The sequence below is a fragment of the Suncus etruscus genome, chromosome 3, assembly GCF_024139225.1.
Source record: "Suncus etruscus isolate mSunEtr1 chromosome 3, mSunEtr1.pri.cur, whole genome shotgun sequence".
In the NCBI taxonomy this organism is placed as follows: Eukaryota; Metazoa; Chordata; class Mammalia; order Eulipotyphla; family Soricidae; genus Suncus; species Suncus etruscus.
The window spans coordinates 96,405,004-96,430,592 of NC_064850.1; the positions used below are offsets into that span (position 1 = coordinate 96,405,004).

The 25,589-nt window shown below is 37.1% G+C and overlaps 1 protein-coding gene across 1 annotated transcript in view; it reads left to right on the forward strand.

The window, feature by feature from the left end:
• DPYSL2 (dihydropyrimidinase like 2) overlaps positions 1–25,589 on the forward strand; it is a 143,564-nt gene that overhangs the window by 1,402 nt on the left and 116,573 nt on the right. The window lies entirely within an intron of this gene.

Genomic DNA, 25,589 nt, shown 5'->3' on the forward strand with positions numbered 1-25,589 from the left:
GGAAAATGTCATCTTTGACAAATAGCAAGTGTGTGTTCCAAGTGCAATGATTTCGCACACCCTATTTTTTTCTTTAAGCTGGGTGACCTTCATACTTGGCAGTCCCCCACCCCCAGCCATGATCTTAACGGATGGATTACAGTGTGAAATGTTTTAACACTTGCCTTCTGTTACTCTCCCATGCTCGCTGGTGAACATATCAGGCCATGGCTGAGTCTATATTTGACTATCCATTGTTTGCTGTGCCTCGTCAAGCCGAGGAAGGCTAGCTGTTAGAAATACCAACGTGCTTTCTTCTTAAGGGGCTTCCAGAGTACAGAGTAGTTGGGAGCGGTCTGTCCATCTTTACTGATTGATTCCACATTTATCTGCACTCAGGTTGAGTGTGCACTGTGGAAGCTTCGGGGAACAGTTACACCTGACCAGAACATATTACTGTTTCTTGAAGTGGCATAGTGAATTCCAAATTTGGACTTTTATATGATCAACTCTAAGAAGAGTGCAGCAAACTTTTCCAGCATGGGCTATGAATGATCTTATTCATCCTTCCCCTGGTCTTTTCAATACCAATAGAGGAGGGCATGTGTATGTAATATTTCACTCTTAGTCAAGCAGAAGAATCTAAATCCAAAAACTCACCTTTATTCCAAGTGGTCAGATGATTGAAGAAAAAAAGTTTCTAGTATGTAACTTATCCAGAAAGCTGGGTATAAATACTTTCATATTTAAATGCATTTGAGGGTCAAAAATCATACCACACACACAAAAAAAAAATCATACCTCACATGGTTCTTTGAATAGTCTTATCTTCAGAAGGTGGTGTAAAGGTTTCTAAGGGGAGCAATGAGGTGCCTGGGCATTAAAGAAGAAAGGAATACATAAATCAATTTAGAGGGCAGAGGTTGTTGGATGGCTCCCCCAATAATGGTGGTAGTTAGTCAATTCACATGTAAAACACACCTTTCACTTGGTTGAAGAAAATCGCCTTTCTTGATGTTTAGATATTTGATTATTGGAGCTACTTTATTTTAAAAAACATTCTCCACATCTAATAGAAATTCCTAAATTGTAAATCTAGGACTCATGGAGGGAGAGATTTGAAGAGGAAATACACAACCAACATCTCAGTCAGATTTATTTTCAACAAAGCCTCAGCTTTATTTCAGTTGGACAGTTACTCGTGGAGTGCTTTTTGGAGACTTTTCTACATTTTTTTCCCTGAACTTTAATTTTCTTGCCTTATCACATAAGGTGGCATTCTATGGAATATTTTTTTCAACCACAAGAGCATTCTAGGATCAGTGCTTCTATGGTTTAAAATTTTCTTTCTTGAGGAGAGAGAAAAGGCATTGGGGGTATGAATGTGTATTGTGTGGTGATTTCCAGAAACAGTGGATTCATCATTTTAATTTCACTGAGTAGCATCATGGTTACTTCACCGAATAACAATGACATAGTTTTCAACTAAGAAATGGTACAGTTACCTGCCTCTCAGTAATTATAGTTAGGGACCCTGAGACAGAGCTGTGGGCAAGATAAGATGGGTGGATCTTGGGTCCCCAGCATTTCCATGGAATCTGTATTTATAGACACATTTCTCCTTGGCATTCAAAGAGGGTTTGTTCTATTTCCTTGCCATGAAAATAGAGTAGGCTTGTGTTGGTGACCTCATTGTCTAGAGCCTGTTGGTCCTTAATCTCAAAATTTTCTTAAAGTAAATGTTTGAAGTATAAGTTAGTCAAAATTACCATTTAGCCAGGGAAACTGATCATGCACATCCTTCCCCCAAAAATTATGGATAGTTTTCTTAGCAGAAAACATGCTGCTAATGGGAGTAGTGGAGTTAATTATTTTCCACCTCTCCAGGATGGTGTCAGTATTTAGCTTGACAAAATCACTAAATCCGTACAATGCTTTCTGACCTTTCCTTCCATTCAGTGCTCTCATCTCCACCTCCTCCTGACCTGATGCTCAGTTCTCGGCTGTATTATCACTATTCAATAGTATCCCTACCCCATCTTTATGGTAATAACCCTTATATATTTTTCCCTCTAAAAGCAGATGATTATGAAATCACTCTCCTACCCATTGTCCACTCTTCTCTCATTAAAATTCCATTCTTATGTTAATCTTAACTAGAAAGCCCAGTGATATGTCATCCATCTCTTATGTGAATACCTAATACTAAAATTGAATACCTAGTACATAGTTTGTCTTCAGAGACATTTACATGAATATAATGTTCTGTTTTGTTTGGGTGTGGCTTGGGACCACATCCAGCAGTGCTCAGAGGCCAATCTACGTGGTGTTCAGGCTCAAATATTGTTCCCCAGAGACATTTATTTGATAATAGTCTAACCTGTTCAACAAAATAAATGTCTTGCTTACAGGATGTGAGATAGAGCTTTGGCTAGGAGCCTAGAATAAGGGCACTCATTTGATACATAGGAAATTGTTTTGTTTCAAAAGAGGGGAAACAGCCAGAGATATAGCACAGCGGAAGGACCTTTGCCTTGCATGCAGCCAATTCAGGACAGATAGTGGTTCGAATCCCAGCATTCCATTTGGTCCCCTATGCCTGCCAGGGGAGATTTGTGAGCACAGAGCCAGGAGTAATCTCTGAGAGCCACTGGATGTGACCCAAAAAATAAATAAAAATAAAAAATAAAGTGCGGGGAACAAATATTAACATTTTTGTGTTAAAGATTCTAAAAATTCAAGGGCCTTCTAGACTCAGAAAGGGATGCTAATGGTCAAAAATGAAATAGTGACACTTCTTAAGTTATTGGTTACACGACTTCTCAAATAAATATTGAATTAATCATGCAATTATATTTTTAAGAATTCATTGTAGGAACTGGCACAAAGTGGTGGCCTATACACATCCTGAGCTCTATTTCTGTTCCTTCCTGGCCCCTGCTGTCATCAGGTGTGCACTTAGCTGCTAGGCCCTCACTACTAGGCTGAGCATCACAGGGAATGGCAAAAGGACAACTGAAAACTGTTGGGGATGGTCCCTGTAAACCAAGAAGTTAATTGGGGACTGTAGAAATAGTACAGGGGATAAGGTACTTGTCTTGCACTTGGCTAACTTTTGGTTGACCAGGGACCCCAATTATTATTCCTCAAGAACTACAAGAAGCAGTCCCTGAGCACTTCTGGGAGCACCTCAAATCCTATCACTCAAAAGGCAATATAAAATATGCTTTTCAGGGTTGGAGAGATCTTAAAAGGTTTGTGTACATGTGTTGCATGTAGAAAATCTGCCTGTAGCCACTGAGCTGGACAGGTGCTGGATTGGCCTCTGTGCATTGCTGATATGATCCAAAGCCATACCCAAACAAAACAAAACATAATTATCTAAAAATGTAGACTTAATATCAACTGTTTTAGTATTGTGTAAATAGAACTCTTTCCCCTTAAAAAAAACAACTGGGAAACCTGAACCTACTAAACAATTTTCTTCATTCCCCACTTCCCTCTAGTTTTTGGAAATCACAGTTTTACTTAATGTCTTTGTGAGATTGACTATTCTGAGTATTCAAATCAGTAGAATTATGCATATGTATCTTTTTGTCACTCAATTATTTTTATTAAGTATAGGCTCAACCATGTTGCAGAATGTGTAATTTCTTTCCTTTATAGGTAGAAATAATATTCTTAGAATAGTTACTTGGTTTTTTGTTTGTTTGTTTTGGGGCCACACCCAATGACTCTCAGGAGTTATTTCTGTCTTTGTGTTCAGAAATTAATTCTGGCAGGCTCAAGGGACCATATGGGATGCTGGGGATGGAAACTAGGTTGGCTGCTAGCAAAATAAATGCCCCACTCACTGTGATATTTCTCTGGCCCCAAATTTTAATGAGTCATTGATGATTGAAAAAGTAGTTGGGGCCCGGAGAGATAGCACAGCGGCGTTTGCCTTGCAAGCAGCCGATCCAGGACCAAAGGTGGTTGGTTCAAATCCCGGTGTCCCATATGGTCCCCCGTGCCTGCCAGGAGCTATTTCTGAGCAGACAGCCAGGAGTAACCCCTGAGCATCGCCGGGTGTGGTCCTAAAACCAAAAAAAAAAAAAGAAAAAAGAAAAAAAAAGAAAAAGTAGTTGCTCAGTGACTGCATATGCAATGAAAGTGTTTCAAGAAGAAGTGAGAAGGTTGTGTTTGGACGAGATACACTACCTCATCCTGGGGCTGAAGGTTCAAGTCAAAGAAAACCCCTGAGGACCCATTATCCTCTAATGTCATCCTGCCTAATGGATAGGAATGAGCACAGTGGCTGTCATGAACTTCCAAAGGCAGCATCTGCAGTCACCTCTTGAATGTTATGTAGTCACTCACTAGACCATTGCTACCCTTGGTAAGGACACAGCAGATATTCTTATGGTCCTTTGGTGGGTAAGTGCTTCTCTCTACTTTGTTAAGAAAGTCACAATTCCTCATTGATTTGAATATTTTGTCTATCATTGAATGCCAGTGCTCAAAAGAGTTCTAACATTATTATTAATTTATCAGAATTAATCTCTTTATTCTGAGATGGAAAAAGTGGTCCCGAGCAAAAGTGTTTCATATCATGGAGCTTAAGAATAGGTGAAGGTTTTTTCACTGCCTAAAAGAACCACTGTTATCCCAGAAAAACATTATTATGTAGCACTACATAACTACAGGGTATATGTATATATCATAGATCCTATATTTTAGATATATAGAGTTATTTAAAAATTAGCCACAACTTTTCAGGTAGAGGTGATTTCCTTATTTACTTCTGATATATGCTTTTCTTTTTTTTGTGAAAAGACAGACTTATTCATATTTATGCATTTATCCTAAGGTCTTATTTTTTAATAAGGATTTGATATTTGATCACCTTTCTCTCACTTACTCAGTCTTCTATTTCTACCAACACAACATTCTTTCAATTTCACTGCCAGAAATACATAGGAAAATTAAAGGTATTATTTGATTTTGCAGGTTAAGTATTTCATAGAATAGTAAACTTATATATTCTAATGGGGACACATTTTGATGAATGCTTTATATGTGCTCTTTAGCAATACTAGGACACATTACTACATAGATATTATTGTTACCCTGGTTTTTCAAAAAAAAATTTTACGGAGAATGAAAAGACACTTGCATAGCAACTTGCTAATTGAAAATCAAAAGATGGACTTGAATCCAGCCAGGTTTGTGTGACTTACTGAGTATCATGTACTGAACTATCTATTAGTTAACTATTCTCTTTTTAACTTCAAAAAATTACTGTAGAAATATTTTCTTTTTGTGTTTGTTTTGTTTTTGGGGCCACACCCGGCAGCACTTGGGTTTGAACCACCATCTCTTCTGGGTGGGCGATTGCAAGGCAAATGCTCTGCTGCTGTTCTATCCCTCTGGCCTCTATTTAGGACGGACCTTTGTTTGATCCCCCAATGCCCCTTGTGGTCTCCGAGCCAGGATCGACTTATGAGCACAAAGCCAGGAATAACCCCTAAGCATCACAGGGTGTGACCTAAAAATTAAAAAAAAAGAAAAAAAGAAATGGTTTTAAATGACAATATTTTTGATGTTTTCTTCTGCAAACTTCTCTTTTTAATCCATTTATAAGAGGGATTTAGGATACATTTTTAATAATACATCATAAATGGCTGATCTTTTTTTAAACATATCACTGGAACAGAAACCAACTTTGATACAATGTGACATGATTTTCCGAGATTAAAACAATGAGGACAATGTAATTTTCCCTCTTGATGTAAATCAGAGGGAATGCAAATCAGGAGAACACAATCAATAATTGTAATATCAGGGCCAGAGAATCAGAAACCATGAGTAGGGCACTAGCTTTGTAAGATGTCTGTGGGATTTAATCCTTGTTATCCTATTTGGTCCTCCAAGCACTTCCAGGAGTAATTCCTGGGTGTAGTGCCAGGAGTAATCCCTGAACAATGCTGGCTTTGGTCCAAAATTCAAAAAATAAAATAATAAAAGCAAACCACTTAACATAAATACTTGAATTTAATTGGTTGTGTGGCCTTGGAAAGGCTAGTATTGTAGGTCAAGAGGTGCATATAAATGCAGCCTTGAAATGGAAACATCTTGAAAGTAGTTTGGGGTTTGTTTATGAGACATATAGATAAGATTCTTAAGTTCTGATTTCTTGACAGCTTTTGTGAAGAGACCCCTGGCTTAGTACTCAGGGAGTCCAGCCTGTATTTTTGTTTCTGTCTTTCACTGCTGTACATACTACATAGTACCTGACCCACTTCTCATCAAATGGGCTGGAAATCTTTAAGGCTCCTTCTCTCATTTATACTTTGCTATTCAAGGTTCTGAAAGAAATCTGTTTTTTTTAATTAAGGCAAAATTCTCATAAAATAAAATTTCATTTTACTAATTTAAAAGGTACACTTCAGTGGCTTTTAGTGCATTCACAATGTTGTGTAGTCATCACTACTAACTAATTCTAAAATGTTTCCATCATCCAAGAATGAAATCTCCCATTTATGTACAGGGCTTCTTATTTATTTTTTGTGGTGCCAGGAATCTAACCCAAGACATTGCACATACAAAGTGAGTACTGTATTATTGAGTTACATCCCCACCACTCAAATCTCCTATTAAGCAGTCACTCATCCAGTCTTTGGTATCATGAATTTGCTTTCTATCTCCAAGCGCTTGCCTATTCTGCACTTAAGAACTGTGATTTACAAAGTTACTAATAGTTAAGTTTTAGATATATAATAGTCTAGCACCAATCCTACCACCAGTGTCATCTATCTTCCTTCTACCATAGTTTAAAAGTTCCATCTTGCCACTAAACCTGCCATCTTGAAAAGTATGTTTTAAAGTTTGGTGGTTGTGTTTTGGATCTCAGGTTTTCAGTGTTGTTGACTGTAGTGTGAACAGAGCTATATGTACCATTTCCCTCCATTAACAAATATACTCCATGCTCTTGATTCCTTCTCTCCTGTTACTTCTCTTCATCTTCTTAATTGCTTATTCTGGACTTTTCATGTAACTAGAAAAATACAACCTGTGTTATTTGATAACTGGCTTTTCAGACATTGTATGTTTTTTAGATCCATCCACTTTGTAGCAATATCAAATCCTTTCTTTTTAAATCACTAGATGACATTTTATTTGCCATATTTTGTTTTCTCATAATCCCATTAATGGATTTTTGAATTGCTTCTACTTTAGATTGCTAAACATAATACTACAAATAATATTCATTTACAGGTTTTTGTTGAGGGCTGGGAAGATAGTATATAGGTTAAAAAACTTGTTTTAAATTCAACCCACTCTCCATTCCAATGGAGGATTGTAATCATGTTTTTTGGTTTTCTAGAGGAGAACTAATAAAACATGTCATATTCTAAGACCTATGTATATGTTCTTGAAGAAATGTCTTTGCCTATTCCAAAAGAGAATTGTGTTTTTGTTGTTGAGTTGTAGGAGTTATCTATATGCTTGGGATACTAGCACTTTATAAGATAGAAGATTTGCAAATATCTTCTCTCTTTTCATAGGCTGTCTTTTCACTTTCTTGATAATGTCCAGTTTCTATCGGAGGCCTTCTGTGGTCACTGGTTACTATGAGAGTGAATGCATTGGTAAACCATGGGGGCACCTTTGTAAAAGAGCAACTGAGTGATAAGGGCTTTGTGTGACTTGTGGGAAAGAGAGGACCAAAGAAAATGAAGACTTTCTCTATACTTTCTGTGTGTTTTCAGAAAGTAAGGATGAGTCTGATGGGATATTTCAATAAATCAGTAAATCAACCCTTCACCTTCTCTATGGTGATGATTGGGAATTGCACACACTTGATTACAGAGCTTGAACTAATAGCTGTGCTCTCCCTGGGTTGCCATACTTGGTTGTGGTTTGCCCGTGCTATTAAGGCTCCACCAAAGTCCATGATGGGGAGCTTTATTGGGTATCCCAATATGCATTGGGAAATCTCACTGTGCAGAGCTGGTTGGATTGATATGAGAGATTAAACTCTTTATTTTTTTGGGGGGGTGGTCACACCTGGCAGTGCTCAGGCATTACTACACCTGGCAGTGCTCAGGCATTACTACTCATGGCTCTGCACTCAGAAATTGCTCCTGGCATGCACGGGGGAGCCAAATGGGATGCCAGGATTCGAACCACTGTCAGTCCTGGATCATGGCTATGTGCAAAGCAAACACCCTATCATTGTGCTCTCACCAGCTCCAGAGATTAAACTCTTATCACTGAGTTTCCCTGTGCCCCAATACAGCTAGCTGTGGAAGAGCAGAGTAGAGGAAACGAAATAATCTGTGAAGGACCAAGAAACAGCAGGCCCTTGTTAGTTAGAAGGGCATCTGTGGCATTTTGTGATTTGGTGGATACTTTTGTTTCAATAGGTGTGAACATGGAAGGATCTTATTTTCTGTCTTCCCCAGAGTGCTCACTGAGTAACCTTGTCTGAAGTTGACACTCTGTGACATTGTGTTTAACAAGAGAACACAAAGTCCTCTCTGTTGAGTGCTCAGCAAGCTCTTCATAATGATTTTTCTGTTTATCAGCATGCTTTTGTTAGTCATGGCTTGATGTCATAGATTATCTTCTCTAACATTTTATTTGATACTGTTTCAATAAATCTTCCTACTCTTCATTGCTAGATAGCTATCCCCATTGTCCTACATCCTATCTCTTCTACAATATTTTTCATAAGCTTCATACTTTTTCTTAACATCCCTATGCCAGCCTGAGCCAAGTCCTTCTTGTGGGTGATACTAACCACAGCAATGGCTGGATACAGACAGACATGAAATTTTAGGGCTAGTGGATTGGTGAGTCATTATACCCCCTTGTTGGAATCTTATGTCCATGGTATAGCTCCACTTATATATATATTAAATATATATTAAACATATATAATTTATGTAAATTTTAAACTTGCATACAATTAATATATTTTAAACTTGCCTTCAATTCTTGTGAAATATGCAGAGGATTGTTAATTGCTATTGGCCACTCCATGACTCCATGTACCATTGAATCTTCTTTATTAGAATTGAATTTTGAGGATTGATTTGAAGACCCAAACCCTTAACCGCTTACCAGTTTCCAGTGCCAAGGTCTCAGATTTTGAAGTTCACACTGTAGCTAAATTTCAAAAATTAGTTTTGGGAACAACTTAAGGGCTATCAATATTTATACTAAAAAAAACTTTATGTAATACTTCCTCATAAATGTTTAGCATTTTATATAAAACAGTTTAGCACCAGAGCTATTCATAAAAAAAATGCATGAACTGACCTTCGTAAAAATCTAACATATTCTGTTTAGTTTTCTCATTTTGACCTAGATTTGTAACACTTTGCCTGTAGACAATTTGGCATTATCTGTCAGAGTGGTATTGGTGGAGGCTGTATCTCTCTTCCCCTTCCTCTCTGCCAACCTACACACCTCCTCTTTAGGAATTGTTATTGCTGATTGATAGATGCAATCTTTTCCCCACTAGTGTGGATACTTGTTTAAATATAGCCAGGTTTTGTTTTTAATCAGGTATGACAAAACATAGAGTCTTGTAAAGGGGAGTTTTTTTTAATCTATGGATTCCTAGAGTCAGTAGACACAGTGTGTCACCCAGAGCCATATGGGAAGTCCCACGGTTAGGTGGGGCAGTGGGAGCCAGGGAAAGACACTGGTCCATATTGACTGTGTTTCTGGAAAGTGTATTCAAAGCAGGGCCAACATGCTAGGGATGAGATTATTTGGGTAATTTTGGTGAACACAAGGCAAAAAAAGCTAACCTTAGTTGCCTGTGGCCTTGGCCTTAGGGTGATTAGGTCAAGTAGGGGCCCTGAGTTTAAGAGCTTTGAAAAAGAAAAGTAGGTGGAGGTTTTGTTGCATGTGGAAGATTCACATTCAGCAGAATGTGGGAATCTGGGAATTAACTAGCTGAATAGGGCAATTTCTCCTGGTCAGCAATACCAGTTAGCCAAGCATGAGAAATACAGAAGGGAAAAAGGCATAATTAGAACAATACTAGCTTATAATAGTAGACATAAGAGTATGTTAGAAGATTCTGGCCTAAGGTATCCACTGATCACAATCTTACTGAAGTATTGAGTACTTTTGATTTATTGTGAAACATGTAACGTATCTATTTTTGCTATATTCTAACCGAGACTGCTGAACAAAAGCCCTTTTAACTCTCAAAGTCCAGAATCTGATTTTTAAATATTTAATGTGTGTTCCATAGTATGATCACAATTTTTAGCAATAGGAAAGTCAAAATGTATTGATTATATTGTTTGCATGTTTTGTTTATTATGTAAATGGACTATATTTTTTCCAAGGCATATATTATACTAGCATTGGTAGTGTATGTGATTAAAATAATTTAGCTGCAAAAAAACCTATCATCTCCTCATTAAATATCCTCCCATCTTAGTGAGAGAATTAATGAATAAAAATTTCTAGGAGAACTAGCTTTACCTCCTGATCACTAATCTATCCATAAACTGAGCTGTGTAGTCACTGTATTGAGATTTATCTTGGCTTAGTAATAGTACAACAGCAAAGGTATAATTCTGATGTTATTGTTGAAATAACATTTAACCAATCTAGGGTGTTTTCTTTGTTTATTTGTTTTTGCACCACACCCAGTAGTGTTCAGCGATTACTCCTGGCTCTGCACTCAGGGATTACTCCTGGTGGACTCAGGGGATCTTATGGGTGCCAGGGATTGCATCTGAGTTGGCAGCATGCAAGGCAAATGTCTTACCTGTTGTGTTGCTATTCTGGTCACTGATCTAGGGTATTTTCAGTCACATTCTATTTGTTGTGCACTCAGAATGATCATGTGGAGCTCAGGAATGGAATCATACAAGTTTTAAACAGATGGGAGTAATATAAAGACACTCACTCTACACAATTCCCCTATCCTTAAGACTTGGAACTGTTTTAGGATTCTTTGCTATTTGGCATCATGACCAATACTTTTTCCTTTCTCTAGCACCTTAATTAAGTCAGAGGACTATTTTTTTATTAGAAAATAATTCTACTGCTGTATTTCATACTTGATTTTCCCCCCTACTCCCTCATCATACTTGATTCTTCAGGCTTTTTGAATATCAGTGTAAGTTTTAGTCTGTAGAGATAAGGATGACTTTTAACTATGTTGTAGATGTTTTTCTTTAAATTGCAATTATAATAGATATTAATTTGAACAAATAAGCTATTTATTGTGCTTTCCATATTTGAAAAGACAACCCTATTAGAGAAATCATGAAATGCTGTGGAAATTAATTGGAGTGGTGTGTTATCTGTTAGAATTGTAAAATAAGGGGGCTGGAGCTATAGCACAGCGGTAAGGCATTTGCCTTGCAAGCAGCTGATCCAGGACAGACTTAAAACTCTGGGGAGTTCCATATGGTCCCCCAAGCCAGGAGTGATTTCTGAGTGCATAGCCAGGAGTAACCCCTGAGTGCCACTGGGTATTGCCCGAAATTAAAAAAAAAAAGAATTTTAAAATGAATAGGAGTAGGATGTACATATAGATGACATATGTGCCATTGGATGAAGTCCTTAGCAAACATATAAAATTATTAACTGTGGGTGCACCGAGGTCACTTATTTTCTTTTAATTTATTACTCAAAATTATGAACAGACATTCAGTCTTTCCCAACACAAAGACAAGTGCTCCACACTTTCTTTCCATTTCATTTTCTTTTTTTCAGGAGAATGAAGGGAGCTCTCAGGAAGTTCTTAAGAGGGTCCAGGCACCAGTCTCTGACATACTCAGCAGCCCAGGCTAGAGGGTTCAATGATCAGCTTGAATGTGTGGTGTTTGAGAGCACTGAGCTTAAGCCAGTAGGACTTGGTGGCAGACATGTGGTCTCCGGGATCAAATTCAGCTTCCCATGAGCAAGGCAGGTACACTGACTTTTGAGCTCTCTCCCTAGCACCTCCACTCAAATATTACACTGTCCCCCAAACACCATTACTTCTATCTCTATTCCATCACCCTCATCATTTAAGGCTTAGCAATCTTTAACATCTCCATTACAAAAAAGCCATAACAATAAAACTCATAAAATCCTCTTTTGATTCCCCAGTGTGCTTCAAATCTTACTCTTTTCTTCCCTGTTGAGGGAGGTGATCCCTGGAAGTACTCAGAGATTGCTCCTGGTTCTGCCTTGGGACATTCTTGATGGTGCTCAGGGGACCATACGCAGTACTGGGAATTAAATCAGGGTCTACCATATGCAAGGCAAATGCCCTGTACTATCTCTCTGACTCTTGATTTAACTTAACAAACTTTTCTGGAAACTTACCTGTATTTGCTATCTCACTTTTTTTCATCTCTCATGCACTGTTTGCAAAAAAAATTCCTATATACACCATATAGGAATATATTATTAAATATAGAGATAAAGCTAAAGTCCACTTTGACACCCTTGCCCCATCTTTGTCCCCAATCAGAGATAGTCAAAATTTATTCATTATCACGCTTTCTGTCTTTCTCCTTTCTGCATATTTATATGCATATATGTTCTTGGAGAAATGGTGTTTTATTCTATGATATTTGTATAAGTAATTAGCTTCTTATGGCTGTACTACTGTTGTCAAGGCTTTCACATGACTCTGTGCTCACATATCACTCCTGGTGGGTCTTGGAAGACTACCTGTAGGCTCCAGGGGCTGAAATAGTGTCAGCTGCATGCAATCCATGTATAATCTTTCTAGCCCCAAGATATTTATTATTATTTTTTATGCCAAATATTTTTTTATTAATTTTTTTATTTTTAATTATGAGAACAAGAATGCAAAGAAAGAGGACAAGGTAAAGTTACAGTGGAAGGACAATCACCCATAAGATAATTCTCAGAAGTCCCCTTGCTGATATCTTAACTTTGAAATTTCAGCCAAAGAACATTAAGATAAATAAGACAGAATCCATGTACAATTACTTTGTCCCTCAAGTCCCCAGATTGTAACACATTATAATATTTCTTAACAGCACACAAGGCAATCTAAAGCCATAAAACATACGTAACTCCTTAAACATTACAGGCATAGTATTTTTTTACATTTTCCAAATACATGCATATTAGCTTAAGTTAACCTCAAATTTTAAGTGGGTCTTTTTAAGGATTAGAGTCAAAGGAGCACAGTAAAAATGGTGTTGGAGTGGCAATTGTTGTTTGCATAGGCCCACCAAAATATGAGGGACATGGAAAGAAATAACCTTGGCCTAAATACAAAGAGACCCAACCCCTGAAGTTTCCTGGCACAAGACCAACTCTAGGCTCCAGGCAAGCTAGATCGTCCAATCCAAGACACTGTCTGTAGTGCCAACACACTTTTATTTTCCACACAGTCTCTGTTGTTGGTATTATGTTTCTGTATTAAAGATCCTGGAATCTTCATATCCTACATTGAGGTCAGGATGTGGAGCGTCCTCTCGTTTCACCTCACAATCAAAGGGCAATGCAGGGAGCCTTGTCCTGTAAGCAGGTCGTTGTTGTTGTTAAGTCTTCTCAGTGTTAAGGGAAGTTTCTTTTGAGCAGGTCGATGTCTGAGCAGTGTAGGGTCTTCCGTGGTAGAGGATTTCTTCCAGGTGATGTTATAGACCAGCCTGGATGTTTTGTGGATGGCTTCCCTGGTTCAGGGGTGAATGGAAAATGCCCTTTCTTCAGAGGTCTGTGCCAGGTTGTTATGTCAATGTTCAGGGTGTAAGGTCCCTTTGCACTACAAGATTTGTGTGTTCCAATCTCCATTAGATAGGATCTTATTTGTATGTATAGTATTTTCCCATTTTAATGTACCTATGCAAAAAAGGAGCAATGCCACATGGTGTTATTGGAGCATATGGGGTCCATAAGAACAATTCCAACGATTCCCATGATATGGTTCAATCATAAGCATTAAACTGGGGGACTCTTTCACCAAAATTCCTTGTGAAACAGCTCAAAAAGAGAAGATAAAAAGTGGTTAGAATCGTCACTGCATAAGACAACATTTAGTAAGAATTATAGCTGTCAGAGAAAGAACACAAAATATTCTAAAGAAATACGTGTCCATTTTATGTATCTTGAAACAGTTTAGGGTTGTTACACACAATGCATGACTTTGGTCTGTGATTAGGACTGTATAATACTGAAGTTAAAAAGAGTAATGTAGGTTAGTGACGCTTGGGGGGGTTAGAGAGTTAAGGAGTAAAAAAGAGCTTTGTAGGGGTGTGTGAAAGGGCAGAATAAAAAATGAATATTCAGGATACGCAAAACATAACATAAGAATAAAGAATACTCTCAATACATGAAGTACGCGCGGGGGCACAAGCCCCCACGCGGTTCTGTAGCTTTTGGATGCATAGGGAGGAATTTCTCACCCCCTCCCCCCAGGGCCCGATTAACCAGGTGTAGCCCTGAAGACCTGCCTGGTGTGGGGAAGATCTTGTTTCCCTGGACTAAGTGGTCAGCCCAGGGGGCCTATGGCTAGCTGTCCTGCCCAGAGCCCCCAACATACCAGTCAAACACACCCAGAAATCCTGGCATGTGGAGTGTTCTGAGCCCAGCCGTGCCTCTCTTATTTTTATTATTATATTTATTTATTTATTTGGGGGTGCACAGGGAGCTGCTTCTGATTTTGTGTCAGGAGTAACCATCTGACAGTGCTCAGAGGACCTTATGTGGTGTCGGGGATTGAACTAAAATCAGCCAAAGTGGCTACATGGAAGGCATGCACCTTGCCTCTTATGCCATATCTCTGGCTTTCCATTTTATTCTTGATTATCTTTTCCTGTAGAGATATTAATTCTTTTCATTTTGGTTTGGGAAAGTTGTTGATATTGTGATATCTGTCACTTTTCTACCCAATCCAACAGTTCTTCTCTGTCTAACTTGTCAAGGTCATGGTATCTCTTGTACAGTGGATTCTGCAGCTCCTTTCCTGTTACTTATTTGTCAGTCATTATTTATGGCCATGCTCTCTGTGGGGCTGATAAAGGAAAAATCATGACCGGCTAGCTAATGATAGTATCAGACAACTAACTTCATTACATGGATGGATAGATTGTGTGAGAGCGCAGGTCCTTCCCACTAATAGAGGTAGAAACCACCCAGAAGGGGAGATAGGCAAGGGAACTTTCTGGAGGGTGAAGCTCGCCATACCCAGGAGCTAGGAGTTACTTGTGCTGGTAATGTTATACCATAACAGGTGAGATGGCTCTTAGAAAGCTCCACAGGGTAACCGCAGTACTGTGACATCATCGTCACAGCCACGTAGTTTGTTTTACTCATGACTTGTAAGTGTTGGTTGTAAGTTTTGTGGGATATGCAAAACATGTAGGCTCAACATGGCTAAGAATATACTTTTGGGGACTATATTTAAAGCAACTGGATATGTATGTGTTGATTTTGGTTTTGGCAGGCTTTGAGTCAACAATCTAGTGGATTATGAAGATGTATAACTCAGAGGACAAATATAGGCGTCATCTTTCACCCATTCCTCTACTATTCTCTTTTTTTGACTTAACAAGCTTCTCCTTCGGACTTTGTACTCTCTTCTTTTGATGTCTGTCTGTGATGCTCCTCCTAATTAGGCTTTCCTCCTAATCACTCAGTCCTCTTTGCTGTCTCACATGTTTCCATCTATCTTCTCAATCAATGGTTCTTATGTTCTCTATTTTCTTAAAACTTATCAAACACCTCAAAGAGCAACATTTTAGGTTATACATCTTTATGCATTGTGCATATTAAAATCAAAAGTAAGAAGCTTAAAATATTTTAATGTATTTAAAATAACAAAAAACTCATTGCTAGTTAACATAAAATTTTTTCAAAAAACAACCATTCAAGAAGATGTAATATGTTAATTCCATTCTATCATCTTTAAATGTACAGCTATACATTCATAACCTGAGTCTTCTTATTACTTGAAAGTACAAAATTAACTTTTCAATATGATAACAAAATTTAAATAATTTTTAGAATAAAATATTCTAAAAATAACCTGTGATAAAATTTTAAAATTTTGAAAATACTTCAAAAATGGAAAAACATTATGGCAAAAACAAACCATCACAGTATACATAGTTTTAATTGTGTTTCCACATAGGTTCAAGAAAACTTGAAGCTCTCAAAGTGAATGATAATGAGATTATTTTTTTATGGGCTGGATCTAGGCCACTTCCAATAGTGCTCAGGGATTACTTCTGGCTCTGTGTTTAGGAATTGCTCCTTGAGGTACTCAGTGTGATACTGGAACTCTAAATCAGATTGGCCATGCAAGGCAAGCTATTTACCCACTTTTTCTCTCCCATTCTATACCAAGCTTCCTTTTCCCCCTTCAATTTAAATGCCATTTTAAATGTTGATCTTTCTGCAAAAGGGCTTCGCTTTATCTAAGTAGTGCTGTCCAATACAAATATGATGAAGTTACATATATAACTGTACTTTCCAATAACTGCATTAACAGAGTAGACATATGCTAAATTAATGTTAATTTAATATTTGAATTAATTTCATCCATAATTTAATATGCAATAAGTATAAACTAATAAATGATTCTGAAAAACATTTTATAGCTTTATTGAGATATAACTTAAATAATGCTATATTACTTTAAAACATACAATATTACAATTTGCTTTACTTACAATTTGATTTAGTGCAAAATGATTACCTTAGTCAAGTTAGTCAAGGATTCAATTACTTTACATAATTGCCTTTTCTCTATGTAGCAAAAGCAACTGAGATCTATTATTTAAACAGCTTTTAAATATATTATACAAAGCTATTACTGTAGTCCCATGCTGTATATTAGTTCTGGAGAGTATTTATCTTAAAGTGGACAATGTATCCATTGAATAATATAATTACTTCCGCTCTTAGCTTCTGGTAAGATTATTACACTGTTTCTAGGAGTTTGACTTTTAGATTTCATATGTCAGACCATTTTTTAATATCATTCAGTATTTATTTGTTTTGGTTCAATTTATTTTACTTAGATTTTTTTTTTTTTTGGTTTTTTGGGCCACACCCGGTAACGCTCAGGGGTTACTCCTGACTATGCGCTCAGAAGTTGCTCCTGGCTTGGGGGACCATATGGGACACGGGGGGATCGAACCGCGGTCCGGTCCGTCCAAGGCTAGCGCAGGCAAGGCAGGCACCTTACCTTTAGCGCCACCGCCCGGCCCTATTTTACTTAGATTAATGCTCACTGGGTTCATCTTTGTTCTTCAAATAGCAGAACTTCCCTTTTGTAAAAAAAAAAACATGATTGAGTAATTATGAGTGTGTGTGTGTGTGTGTGTGTGTGTGTGTGTGTGTGTGTTGGTGTGTGCTATTCTTAACCATTAGTCCGTAGACAGACACTTAGGTTGTTTTATGTCTTGATTATTATGAATAAAGCTTCAATAAAATATTGAACATAGCTTCTCTTCCAGATAGTGTTTTATTTTTGAAAATATGATGCAGAAGTATCAATGTTTAATAACGTTGTGGTCCTGTTAATTTTTCCCATTCTAGTGTATCTAGTGGGCTTTCCCTTTTACAACCACACCAACAAGTCATAAGGATTCTCATTTCTCCATATCTTCCCTCCACATCTGTTTTGCCTTTTTAAGAAGAGCCATTCTAATAGGAAGGAGGAAATAGTGCATTATGGTTTTGGTTTGTATTTCCCTGATGACAGAAAGTTGAGCATCTTCTCAGGTTAAAATTGAATTGTTTTCACTATTGAGTTATTTGAATCACTTACATTTATTTTGAGTATTAACCACTTATCAGATGGAGGTTTGCTTGCAACTATCTTCTTTTATTCTGTGGGTTGCTTGTTAATTTTATCGATTATTTCTTTTGCCATGTAAGAAGTTTTAGTTAGATATAGTCATATAGGGGGTTTTGATTTTGTTTCCTGTGATTTTAAAATTATATTCAGAATACTATTGCCAGACACATCAAGGGATTTTTGGGGGTGTGTTGGGCCACACCCGTGATGCTCCGGGGTTGCTTCTGGCTATGTGCTCAAAAATTGTTCCTGGCTTGGAGGACCATATGGGATGCTGGGCATCAAATCAAAGTCTGTCCTGGGTCAGCCATGTGCAAAATAAACTGCACTCTCACTCTGGCCCAAACATCAAGGAATTTTTAACTTAAATTTTTCTTAGGATTTTTACAATTTTAAGTCACATCTAGTTTTTTGTTTTTGGTTTTGTTTTTGGGCCACACCTACATTACTTACTCCTGATTCTTTATATAGAACATCATTCTTGGTGGGGCTGGGGACCATTTGTATTGTCAGAGATCAAACCTGAATTTGTTGTGTACAAAGCAAGCACCCTACCTATTTCTCTAGCCCACATATTTAAATGTTTAAGCCATTTTATTTTATTTTATTTTATTATTTTTTTTTTATGTCACACCTCGCAGTGCTCAGGGGTTACTCCTAGCTCTACACTCAGAAGTCACTCCTAGCAGGCTTGGGGAAACATATGGAATGCTGAGTTTCAAACTACCATCCTTCTGCATGCAAGCAAACACCCTACTTCCATACTATCTCTCCGGCCCCATTTAAGCCATTTTAAAATATTTTTCTATGTGAAATAATTGATGATTTCATTTTTCTGTATGTGTTACCTAGTTTTCCCAAAACTATTTATTGAAGGAAGTGTCTGTTTATATATAATATTCTTTAGTTCTTCATGAAATATTAGTTGGCTTTGCCTGAGGGGGGTTATTTCTAGACTCTTGTTACCCTAAACTATATGTATGTATGCTTTTTCTTTTCTTTTCTTTTCTTTTCTTTTCTTTTCTTTTCTTTTCTTTTCTTTTCTTTTCTTTTCTTTTCTTTTCTTTTCTTTTCTTTCTTTCTTTCTTTCTTTCTTTCTTTCTTTCTTTCTTTCTTTCTTTCTTTCTTTCTTTCTTTCTTTCTTTCTTTCTTTCTTTCTTTCTTTCTTTCTTTCTTTCTTTCTTTCTTTCTTTCTTTCTTTCTTTCTTTCTTTCTTTCTTTCTTTTTTGCCACACACGGTGGCACTCGGGGGTTATTCCTGGCTCTGTGCTCAGGAATTACTCCTGGCAGGCTTGGGAACTACATGGGATGTCTAGGATTGAACCTGGGTTGGGCACATGTGAGAAAAACAACCTACTCGCTGTATTATCGCCCTGGTCTCTTTTGTATACTTTTATGTCAATACTATACTGCTTTGATTATAATAGATAACAATTGTAATATAGGTAGAAATGTTTAAAATCGGGGCTGGAGAGATAGCATGGAGGTAGAGCATTTGCCTTGCATGCAGAGGGATGGTGGTTTGAATTCCGGCATCCCATATAGTCCCGGGAGACTGCCAGGAGCAATTTCTGAGTGTAGAGCCAGGAGTGGCCCCTGAGTGCTGCCGGGTGTGACCCAAAAACAAAATCAAAACAAAACAAAAAAGAAAAGTTTAAAATCAGAAGTTGTGCTGTTTCAATCCTTGTTATCTCTCTCCCCTCAGGATTGATTTGGTTATTTGTGTATTGTACAAATTTAGTATTTTTGCTATTGTTACAAAGAATCTATTGGCATTTTAGTAGCATTAAACCTATATGTTACTTTAAGTCATCTGAACATTTTAGCCAAATTAGTTATTTTGATAGATAAACATGACTGTATTTCTATTTGAGTTTTCTTCAACTTTTTAAAATCAACATCTTAAAGTTAAAAATTACTCTTATTGAATTATAATTGACCTATAACATTCAGGTTGACAACATAATGATCTTATTTGTATACGCTGTGAAATGATGATAAGAGTAATCTAATTATCTATCACCCCACACATATAATTTCTTTGCTGAGAAACTTTAAGACTGACTTTCTTAGCAACTTTTAAGTGTACAATGTACTATTACTTGGCTATAGCTACCATACTATAGATTATATTCCATGACTATCTATTTTATAATTGGACATTTGTATATTTTGATCTGCTAATCTTTATAAACTTTGGTATCCAACAATCTGTCCTTTTAATCTGTGATCACTTTTTGTTTTTTATTATTTAGATTTCACATGTAATCTTATTATGTAGTATTTTTTTATCTGTATGACATATGTTTCAGCATAATGTTTTCAGGTTTTACCATTGTTGTCACAGATTGCAAGTATTCTTTTGTCTGTGAATATTACATTGTGTTTATGTGATATATATATATATATATATATATATGTATTACCTATATTTTCCTTAGTCATTCATCCATTGATAGATATTTAGTTTACAACCATATCTTGACTTTTTGGGGGTGCATAATTGCATTAAATAATGTAATATTGTTAATAAAGTGTTATTTTAAATAATTGACAGTAAACTTGGATGCAGATTTTTTGAATGAATATTTTTATTACTTTAGGATAATAATCACAAATAGAATTACTGATTCATGTGGTAGTTTTATTGTTTAACTTTTTTAGTAATCTCCATGATGTTTTCAACAATAGGTGGACTTATATACACCAAAGTGCATACATTTTCCTTTTCCTATATTCTCACCCACATTTGCTGTTTCTTTTTTTTTTATTTGCTGTTTCTTATCTTTTTTTATAACAGCTATTTTACAGGTTATTACAGCCATTTACATTTTACTGTCTTTGAAATATGCTATGTATTATTTATTCTTATAACAGAATTTGTTTGAATTGGCCACATTTTTAATAGTCAGTAGTCACATGTGGGATATGGAAGCTGTAAGGGAGAGCACATCCTACAGTGACACTGACTTTGCCCCATCACCCTTTCTATCATATCTGCTTTATTAGCTACTAACATGCTGCTACTACTGTTAGTAGCTACTAATGTGCTGCTACCGCAAGTAGCTACTATCGCTAGCTACTGACATGCTGCTCAGAGATTTAGAATACAGGTTTCAAAACTAGACCAATTATTTCAAATCCACTATTATCCTGCTGCATTATCTACAGAAAAGTTGCTGAACATCTCTATGTCTTGATTTCATTACAGATACTCCTCGCTTAATGACCAAGTTCTGTTTCAAAGACTTGGCCATTAAGCGAATTGGTCGTTAAGTGAGGAACTGCATGTACTGTATACAGTAGTACAGTATATGCACAGTACTTGACAATACAGTATTCTGAATAAGTAAAATAACAAGAGAGATCAAACGGAAAACTTCCACTTGTTTTAATTTGCATAGGTTGTGTAATTTACACACAGTACTGCAATGTGGTACAGAACATAAAGTTAGTAAAATAGGTACATTAAAGCACCAAAACCCACAGTACTCTACTGTAGAGTGTACAAGATGGAAAAGGATATTTAAAATAAAATAAAATAAAATAAAATAACGATGAAGAGATGGTCGTAAGTGCGAGTGGTTGTTAAACAGGTAAGTCGTTAAGCAAGGAGTATCTGTAATTATTTGTCTAACATATCAAAGTTTCTATCTTAGATTGTTAGCTGATATCAAGTACTTAAAACAGTACCCAGTATATAGTCTACATATATCATAAGTGTTCTTTTTTATTATAACTGTTCTTATTTCTTGTTTTTACTCTCCTAAATTATACAATTCTTTGATGTGGGGTGAGGTCTGGATGGTGTTCAGGGCTTACTCCTGACTGTGTTCAAGGGTTTACTCCTAGAGGTGTTCAGGGGACTATATACCAAGGGTCTCAAACTCAATTTACCTGGGGGCCACAGGAGGCAAAGTCAGGGTGAGGCAGGGCAGCATAAGAGATTTTACTTACCGAATATTTGCAATAAAAAATCGCATCAGTAAGAAAAAAAATCACAAAAAATCGCATTAAACATTTGCATACCCCGAACGGAACTGCTCGGGATATGTGAATGTTTAATGCGATTTTTTTCTTACTAATGTGATTTTTATTGCGATTATTCGGTAAGCAAATAATCACGAATACTGTGATATTTGAAGGCCAGCTGCTGGCCACAAAATATTGTACATAAGGGCCGCAAACGGCCTGCGAATCGCGAGTTTGAGACTCCTGCTATATATAGTTGTATAGATTTAATTGCATTAACTGTGTGCTAGGTAAGGACCTTAAATCCTTATCTCTCTGACTGTAAGTTATAAATTTCTATTTTGAGGAGTATACCTCATACTGCTCAGGGGTTACTCCTAGCTAAGTGCTTAGTGGTAACTCCTGGCAGACATGGGGAACAACCATAAGGGATACCAGGGATCAGACCTGGTTGACCTCAGGCAGGGCAAACACCCTTCATACTACTGTACTATGACTCTGGCCTCTAGATTATAAATTTCTTAACTGGAGAATGTCTCTTTTAATTTATGAATATCCTGTGTCTGAAACATACATGTGTTTGATATGATTTTGTTGAATCAAGAATGACTATCTGAAGCTCACCACAAAGAGTGCAGTTAGAGAAATAACTACACTGACAACTACCATAACAATGTTAAATAATGAGGGAAGTAGAAAGCCTGTCTCAAATACAGGCAGGGGTGGGGTGGGGTGGAGAAGAGGGAGATTTAGGGCATAAGTGATGGGAATGTTGCACTGGTGAAGGTGAGTGTTCTTTATATAACTGAAACTCGACTACAATCATGTTTGTAATCAAGGTGTTTAAATAAAGATATTAAAAAATCAGACTTAAACACCAAACCCAAAGTCAAAGACAACAGAATCAATACCCGATCTTCAAGCTATGCATAGAGGGGACCAGTCTGGGGGGCAAAGGAAGGGGATGCTGGGAACAGGGTTAGAGGGAGGACTACACTGGTGGTGAGAATACCCCTGATTCAATGTCACTATGTACCTTAAATATTACTGTGAAAGACTTGTAATTAACGTTGATCACAATAAAAATTATTTTTAAAAAAAGAATGAATATCTGGACAGTGGTGCATCAAGGTCAGAGTTTCTTGTATAGAAAACCTGATCTTTAATATTAACTTTGGAGACTGTACAGAACTTTTGACCAAAAGGGAAAGAGTCACAGTGAGCAGTAAAGAGAATAAATAATAGTGTGGAGTTGGAGGAAGGTGCAGTTTTTAGTCATATTATTGCTTGCAACAAGGTGAAAGTTTTGGAAGGAAGGAGAGAAAGGCATTTCCATTTGGAAATGAAGCTGCCCAAGTATGAGAAAGGTATGGTAGTAGAGTGGGAGAGCATAAGCCTATTACATCTGTGCTCATGAGATTGGCCCACAGTGCCATTAGGTATGTACAGTGACAATTAACAGAATTGTCATTATTAAGAATGACCCCATCCTAAACCCAATTTTGAAACCCATTAAAAAACTTTTTAAAAGAAGGGACATTGACATAATCATGTAGGATGAGGAAAGTCATGCTAAGATGTTTGAATTTTACTGTATAACTGGTTGAGGAATGAATATTGTACTGATGTTTTGGAATTTTGAAACTTTTCTTTTTTGTTCTGGAATAATGTAAATAACAAGGTTCCTATATTTTTTGTTTGTGTTTATTTTGGGCTACCCCCTTCCATGTTGCTCATGATTTATTCTTGGGTCTGCACTCAGAATTCATTCCTGGTAGCCTCAGGAGAACACATGAAAATCCAGGGATCAAATCTGGGTTGGCCTTGCACAAGACAAGTGCCTTACCCACTGTACTATCTTTCTGTACCCTTTCCTGTTATTCTGAAGGTCTGATTGAACTCTCTAGTAGGGTTCTCAATGGGAATCATAATTAGATACCTGTTTTGAAAGAACTATGCTATGGGACTGGAGATATAGTTCAGGTAATATGGTACTTGCCTTGCATCCGACTCATGTTTGATCTCTAGAAGCCTATCTTGTCCCCCAAGCTTCACCAGGAGTCATTCCCCTAAACACAGAGTCAAGATTAATCCCGAGAATCAATGAGTATGTACTCCAAACAAAATAAAACAAAAAAGTAAAAGACTGTGCCATTAGGAGGGGAAAGAATTTGTTAGTTGTGAGCAGAATTTGTTGGCAAAATAATGGAAAGATATATTTTGGGGGGGGTCACACCTGGCAGCGCTCAGGGGTTACTCCTGGCTCTACACTCAGAAATTGCCCCAGCAGGCACAGAGGACCATATGGGATGCCGGGATTCGAACCACTGTCCTTCCACATGCAAGGCAAATGCCAATTGAAAGATATTATAAAACTGTCAGATGAATAGGACCAAGAACAGGCAAGAGTAGTAGTGTGGTAGAAAGAACATTGAATTTGAAGCCATCTAGAGGTCCATGCCTAGTGGAGTTATCCACTCCATGCCTCAGTGTGATTAGTCTACTGACGTTGGAGCTGTGTGTGATTAGTCTACTGACTTTGGACTTTTGGAGCAGAGTATCCTGTACCGATATTATTAGCATCCTTAAGATGAATGGATGGAAATCAGTGCTTTTCTTATTAAACATGTGTTTAATAAGTGCCTATTTTATATTAATTCTTGTCAAAGCCAAGATGGGAGGGGAAGGAAGAAAATATCAGAAAATTGATGATCAACAGGGTCAAAGGTAAACTAAGCTAAAGAAAAATGAAGTATGAAAGTAGAGCACAGGCTGACTGTTACTGTGTGAGCCATTCTGGTGGAGGAGAGGGCAACAGCTCTGTTGTTGTGGTTAAGGATATTGGGAAGAAAAAAAGTGGAGTTGGGTGTCCTTTACAGAATGAAGGTAGCTCAGGGGAACAGGATACCTTACTGGATTTTCTTATATTGCAAGTTAATTTTCTTTAGGTAAGAGGGAGAACTCTGATTGTGTTTATCTAGTAAGAGGATGGTCCAATGGAAGCCAAGTACTGTACCTTTGATGGAGGGTGGAGTGTGGTTCCCTGAAAGAAAGGATTGACTTCAAGTGCAGAAGTGGCAAGGTGTTTAAGAATGCTCAGGACTTTAACAGCTTTATCCACTGATTAAAGATGGTATGAACATGGGGATGGTATTGAAGTTGAAGAGAGGGCATCTAAGGGTATATGTCTGGTGGGTTCCATTTAGATAGAGAGGCAGACTCTTTTTTTTTAATGGCAAGTATAATCAGGATGAACTTCAGAGTAGACACTTTGGGTGAAAACTTTATTGAGATATAAGTCATATAACATCACTTCATCCCTTCTAAAATGTATAATTCAGAATTTTACTTCAGTTTACTCCAGAACCATTCAAACACCTAACTATGAGAAATAAATATTTCAACCACTAAGCTGATGGAATTCTGTTACAAAGTTTGAAGCTGATGAAGACCCTTAGGATAATTTTTTTCAAGATTCCTTGAAGGTTCCTCCTTGTTATAATATATTAGTATTTAATTACATTTTATGATTGAATTATATTTCATTGTGTGGATATTTTTTTTACCTATTCAGTACATTACAGTCATTTGGATTACTACTACTTTGGCTAGTATTAAAAATGCTGCCATAACGCAGCCATCTAGGACAGACGGTGGTTCAAATCCCAGCATCCCTTATGGTTCCCCATGTCTGCCAGCAGCGATTTCTAAGCACAGAGCCAGGAGTAATCCCTGAGCGCTGCCGGGTATGACCCAAAAACCAAAACTAAAAAAAAAAAAAAAAGCTGCCATGAATTTTTATGTACTAGTCTTATGTGTAGACATATTTTTCAATTCTCTTTGGTAT